The following is a 6786-nucleotide window of genomic DNA, read 5'->3' on the forward strand; positions in this document are numbered from 1 at the left end:
CGCTTATTCCACTGAGCCATCTCCCCAGCCCCAGCAATCTTTTTTTTTTTTTAACGGCACAATTTTTTTTTTTAAATGTCAGCTGGGGTCAATAAAACAGCTTGAGGGATGTGGATCAAATCCTTCATAGTGCATATGTGACAGAGAGAGAGAGAGAGAGAGAGAGAGAGAGAGAGAGAGAGAGAGGACAACACCCAAATTGAAAGAAGGAAAGGTTTATTTAGCTCACAGTTACTGGAGTTTCAGTCCATACTCAGCTGGCTCCAAGGCAGAGTGGCACGGGCAGAGGGCAACCTTTCATGGTGGTGGCAAAGAGCAAGAGCACAGGAGAGGGGTAGCAGCAGCTCAAGCAGCTGGCTTCTCTTTGCTCCTTACACTGAAATGCAAATTTCCTGCCCCAGGGCAGGGGCAGCATCCACACCCACAATAATCAACCACAACTCCAGAAGCCACCCCAAGACTACAAGAGGCTTTCAGGGGGAGGGACACCTATAAACAAACCATAACAAAGTCCTATTTATTGGCTGAACAATATTCTATTTGATAAATAAACCAGTTTATGTAAACTTACCTCTGTGGTTGGCAGTTTAAGTTGCTCCTAGTATTGTGTAATTCTAAAAAACTCTCCCATTTGGCATGATTCTCTTACATTCTCTCACCTTTAGCTAAAAAGTGTGAAAAGTTTAAGGCTTATTGTCTCAGTTACTTTACTTTTGTGGCTGGAACAAAATACCTGACACTCAAAGTGAAGGAAGGAAGGGTTTATTTAGCTCACAGTTAGTGGAGGTTTCAGTTCATACCCGGCTGACTCCAAGGCAGAGTGGCCCGTGGCAGAGGGCAGCAGCTCATGGAGGTGGAAAACAGCAAAGGGCAAAGGGAGGGGCAGCGGCTGCGGCAGCTAGCGAGCCTCTCTCGGCTCCTTACATTGCATGCAGGTCACCCGCCCCAGGGCAAGGACATCACTCACAGCCATAATTCCCTGCGTTGGATCATGAATTAATGTCAAACTCTAGGAGCCCGCCCCAATGACTGCTCGAGGCTTTGGGGGCACAACTAGGCACAAATCATAACACTTGTGAAAAAGTTTTAAACAACAGTCTCTCCTCCCTAAGTAAGAGTTATCTAGAAAATTTGCAAAATTAGACAAACTAGCCTCTCTGAGGTGGGTCATAGCTCAGTAATAGACCAGATGCTGAAGTCCCTGGTTCAATCTCCAGCACTGTCAAAAAGAAAAGAGAAAAGAATTTAGTACATCTGTGAAAATATACTCTCATTCCACCCAAAGCAATAATAGTAATAATTTTGGGGGAGAGTGGGGATCCATCCTAGGGCTTCATGCGTTCTATGGACCCACTGATCTGCCACTGAACCATACCTCCACTCCCTGGTTGTTGTTGCAACCACCTGTGTTGACCTGTAGTAGGTTCTAGACCAGGAACGGTGAACCTCGGAGCTGTCAGAGGCAAGAAGCAGCCCGCGGCGGCTCCCATGCCATAGGCTCGCTACCACTGCTCTGGACCTTGTGCCGTTTATGGTCCTCATTTTGCACGTGAAGAAGGCTTAGTGGATTTCACACAGCCTGGAGTCCAGAGAATTGGGGTTCTGACTCCAGGTTTGTGGTGCGCCAAAGCCAGCAATGCTCCCGATTCAGGTAGGTTTGTTGGTGTGGTTTTTGAACCACCTGCATCAGCATCATTTAAAAATGTAAATTCCAGGTCCTGGGCCTTCTGCTGAAGTGGAATTGCTAAGGAGCTGGGAAGCTGACTTTTTAGCTGCTCTTGGGGTCATTCTTTTATTTATTTATTCAAACCTTTCTTTGGTTTACATTTTGAAATGTATAATCTATAGTATTTATAGATTACAGACCTACAGTTTATTTTTTTTATTTTTTTATTTTTTAAATTTTATTTATTTATTTGTGTGTGTGTGTGTGTGTGTGTGTGTGGCCAGCTCAGCCCACCAGGGGGCGGGGCTGGCTGGCATGTGGTGCTGGGGGACCGAACCGGGGTCCCTGTGCTTTGCTAATCTTGTTCTAAGTAGGTGTGTTAGACCACTGAGCCATCTCACCAGCCCAAAAATGGCAGAAGGGTTTTTTTTTTTTTGCAACGAATGCCTTCAAGGCATGACTGGCTGTCTTGTGTTGTGGGGATCGAACCACAGCAACCTGAGCCTGACTGCTTTGTTGAAGCAGCCACTTAAAGAAATGAGCTAAGGGGCAGGCCCCCTAATGGAATAATGTTTTTTTTTTTTTTTTGTTCCTCGAATGCCTTCAGGGCACTTTTGGCCAGCGGGAGAGTTGTGAGGTTCGAACTCCAGCAACCTGAGGCTGACAGCTTTGTGATAGCAGCCACTTAAAGGACTGAGCTAGGCCCAGGCCCCCCTCAGACCTACAGTTTAAACAGTAGCAACAAAACAAACGCGTATTTTTTTGTTCTGTTTCTCTCTGTCTGTCTCTCTCAGCAAGCACTTATTCCACTGAACTATCTCCCCAGCCCTGTTCTCTCTTATTTTTAAACATCTCTAGCATTGCTTTATTTTCTAAAATACTCTTTTAGTTTTATCCTTAAATATTTTTACTGCTTTTTTCAATTCCTGCTGTTCTCTCTCTCTCTCTGTCCGTCCGTCCGTCCCTCCCTCCCTCCTTCCTTTCTTCCTGTGATGCAGATCAAGCCCATGGTCTCATACATACTCAGGAAGTCAAATGTTCTGCAACTGAGCCAGAGCTCCAGCCCTGCTGTTGTGTTATTTTGTTTATTGAGGTTTGTTTTTTTTTTAATCTGAATGCCCTGAGGGGTGGCTTGGCTGGCTGGGGTGTTGTGGGGATCGAACTACAGCAACCTGAGGCTGACAGCTTTGTGGAAGCAGCCACTTAAACAACTGAGCTAAGGCCAGGCCCCCCATATTTTGTTTATTGAGGATCTTTCTTTCCATAAGGTATAATTGAGTTGCCTAGGTTGTACTTGGGATCCTTTTGTTTCAGCCTCCTGAGTAGCTGGGATTAGAGATATGCTCCATTGTGCCCAGCTCAGAATTTTCTTTAATCCTGTTCTCTTCTCCTCCCTCCCCTCCTGTCCCTCTCCTCCCTCCCCTCCCTCCTCTCCTCTCTTCTCCCTCCTCTCCCCTTCCCTCCTTCCCCTTCCCCTCCCCTCCTTCCCCCCTCCATTCCCTCCTCTCCTCTCTCCTCCCTCCTCTCCCCTCCTGTCCCTCCTGTCCCTCCCCTCCCCTTCCCATGTCCAATGTCACCTGGGCCTCCTGCAGTGACCTCCATACCCTTCTGTGCACGCAGTAGGTCCTGTGAGACCGTCTGGGATTCTGCATGTTGGTGTTGCCTAGGCGCTTGTACCCACTTGATACAGGGAAATGAAACTCCCAATCCGCTGGATGTCCAAAATACCATGTCGTGTTCTCTAAAGTCAAGGAATGAATCCTAGGAACAGCAGAGGTTTAGAGCAGGGAGAAAGCTTCTATCTGAGAGGGTCAGAAGGGGGCCCGGAAAGTGGGTTGCCCCCGCCTTTTCTTTTTCTGATACTAGAGACTGCAGCCAGGGCCTTGACGTTGTGTTACGTCCCCAGCCTGTTCTAATTTTCCTTCGAGACAAGGTCTTGCCAAATTGCTCAGGCTGGGCTTGAGCTTGCTACCCTCCTGCCTCAGCCTCCCAGAGTGTTAGAATTGCAGACATGTGCCACCACACCGAACTAGAAATTTGTGTTGTCATTGTTGACGTCTTTTTTGAATATTCCCTTTTTTCAGTATATGCACCGCTGAAGCGACCACAGAGTATTTTTTTTTTTTTCAGTGTGCTGTTCACATTCTGTGGAAGCAAGTGTTTCTTTATCTTTCAGAAGACATTACTATTATTTATGTTCTCTCTTTCCTCTCTCCCTCTTTCCTTCCTTCTCTGTCTCTGTCTCTCCTTCCTTCTTTCCTTCCTTCCATCCTTCCTTCTAAACATTTTTTTTTTTTTTTTTTTTTTTTTTTTTTTGCGGTACCAGGAATCAAACTCGGGACCTTGCGCTTGCCAGGCAGGCGCTTACATCTCTGAGCTATATCCCCAGTCTTGTTTTGTTTTATTTTTGAGACAGGGTCTCACTTTGTAATTCAGGCTGGCCTTGAACTCACTTGGTAGCCCAGGCTGGCCTCAAACTCATGGTAGCCCTCTTGCCTCAGCCTCCCAAGTGCTGGGGTTACACTCATGCAACCCTCTGCCTGGGTGGCTTGCCTGCCTGCCGTCTGTCTGTCTCTATCTTTTCTTCCATGTCGGGGGCATCTCAGATATCTGTGAGCTGATTTTTCTACGTTTAAAGCTTTGTGAACCACTACTGCATCTCCTGGCCTTGTGGAAGCCTTCACAGTCCGCCTGACATTCCACAGTGAAAACCAGCCCCGGAGTTCATGCTGTCTGTCCCAGCTAAGGGCCTGGTGCTTTTCCTGAATGAAATGTAAAGTGACAGTGGCCTGTGTAGCGGCTCCCACATCTCGCTGCCCACGCTCCCCTCCCCTCTGATGGCCATTTGTTCCCGGCTCACATCCTGCCCCCCTGCCAGTGTCCTCAGCATCCTGTTCAGGTTGGGCGGCAGCCTGGCTCTGGCCCACTGCTGACCTTGGCTGTCCTCACCGGCTGGGTGGACACCCGTGGAGCCCAATGTCCTGGGCCCGCCGGAGGAATTACAGTGCATTCCCAGAAGCACACAGCAGGCAGGGAAGGGCTCTGTCCAAGGCCAAACAACCTGCTGTTGTACTGCTCCAAACAGGAAGGGGCGGCTGTGTCCCCCCCACTGAGGCTGAGTGGAGGGGAACCAGGGACACAGGACAGGACAAGGACAGGACTGGGGGGGGGGGGAGCAGCTCACATTAAGAAGAGACTGAATTTTCTGTTCTAATAAAGACATTTTTATTTTGACAACATATAACATGTATCCTAGGGAGCCAGGGAGATGGCTCAGTGGAATAAGTGCTTCCCTGGCAAGCACAAGGGCCTGAGTTCAATCCATGTATCCTAATAGGTGCGATTAATCTCTACTATCTCTGTTCCTTTCAAATGTTTTGGGGGCCGAGGAGATAGCTCAGTAGAATAAGCGCTTCCCTGACAAGTGCAGGGTCCTGAGTTCAATCCCTGGTACTGCAAAAGAAAAAAAAGAAAAAAGAAAAAGAAATGTTTTGTACAGATTTTCTATAATATGTCTGAGAAGGGAGTGAGCATTGGGGCGACTTCACTGAGACAAGGGAGAGGCGTCTTCATCCCGGTGATTTCTAAGTACAGTATCAGACTCTCGGGTAGTAAAGGTGACAATAGAAATGACGATGGTTTCCAAGTACTAGACTCTAGTTATTACACTCTCAAATATGCTATCTCTTTTAGGTCTCAAAACGACCTTAACAAGGGAGTTTCATTAGAATTCTCTTCTTTTGAATAAAGAAGAATCAGTGATTTGGAAAGCTGAGAAGTTTGTCCAGCGGGGCACACACCTTTAATATCAACATGCGGGAGGCTGAGGCAGGAGGATCACTGCGGGTTCAAGGCCAGCCTGGACTACAAAGTGAGTTTAAGGCCACCATGAACTGCATAGCGAGACCCTGTATCAAAAAGACAAAAAGAAAGAGAGAAAGAAAGAAAGAAAGAAAGAAAGAAAGAAAGAAAGAAAGAAAGAACTTTGTCCAATGGAGCACAGCTTCCTAGTAATACAGGCCTTACATTTGCAAATCAAGATTCAAGCCCACGTCCTTGGTGATGCTGCAGCCCACAGTCTTAACTATTACACCACACTGGAAGTCCCCACTTGTGTTCCAATGACATTCTGGTGGAACCTGATGATGATGGTGGTGACCCAGTTGACGTCTCAGACCTAGTAGTGTCTGGCTTTGGATACGCTAAACATCCTACTATTGTCTTCTGTATAGTTAGCTACAGTCAGAAGAGTGAGGTGTAACAAGCCATCCCTAGACTCGGTGGCTACAACAATAGTAATAATTTATTCTCAAGGGTCTGCAGGTTGAAGGTGGCTCTACTTCCGACTGTGGTTCCTGGAGGCTGATTGAGTGGCCTGGTTTGAGTGGCTTAGCGTCACAAGTACATTACATGCCCGTTTGTCACTTCTGCTATCATCTCATCCACCAAAGCTCTCAGTGTACCCCAAAGTTCAGCCCAAAGTCAAGAGCATGCGGGGAAGAACTGATGCTGATGGCCTTTTCTCTCATGGCTGATACAAAATACCCAGCACCCAAAGTCAAGGATGCAGAGGCCTATTTAGCTCACAATGTGGGGAAGTTTCAGTCCCTGATCAGCTGGTTCCCAGGCAGAGTGGCACAGGGACAGCAGTGCAAGGCAGCAGAAGACAGGAAAAGCAGCAAGAGCAAAAGGGGGGGGGGGGGGGGCAGCAGAGAGCAAGCCTACCTTCCTCCCTTACGTTGCATGCGGGCTGCCGCCCCAGGGTAGGTATAACACACCCATAATCCCAGCAGCAATAATCCCAGCAGCACTCACACCCATAATCCCAGCAGCAAGAATCCCAGCAGCACTCACACCCATAATCCCAGCAATGCCCCCAAAGTCAATCAAAACTCTGTGAGCCCACTCATGACTACAAGAGGCTTTGGGGGGACATCTATTTTTTTTTTTTTTGGTGGAACTAGGGATTGAACTCATGCCCTTGAGCTTGCCAGGCAAACACTTACTGTGCTGAGCCATCTCCTTGCCCCCTGGGGGACATCTAGACACAAACTGTAACACTGATAATCCAACATTCTACACCTACCCACACCTAACATCTGCCTGCAGGTATCTTCTAG

This window comes from Octodon degus, unplaced genomic scaffold, assembly GCF_000260255.1.
Source record: "Octodon degus isolate 3935 unplaced genomic scaffold, OctDeg1.0 scaffold00222, whole genome shotgun sequence".
NCBI classification, from domain to species: domain Eukaryota; kingdom Metazoa; phylum Chordata; class Mammalia; order Rodentia; family Octodontidae; genus Octodon; species Octodon degus.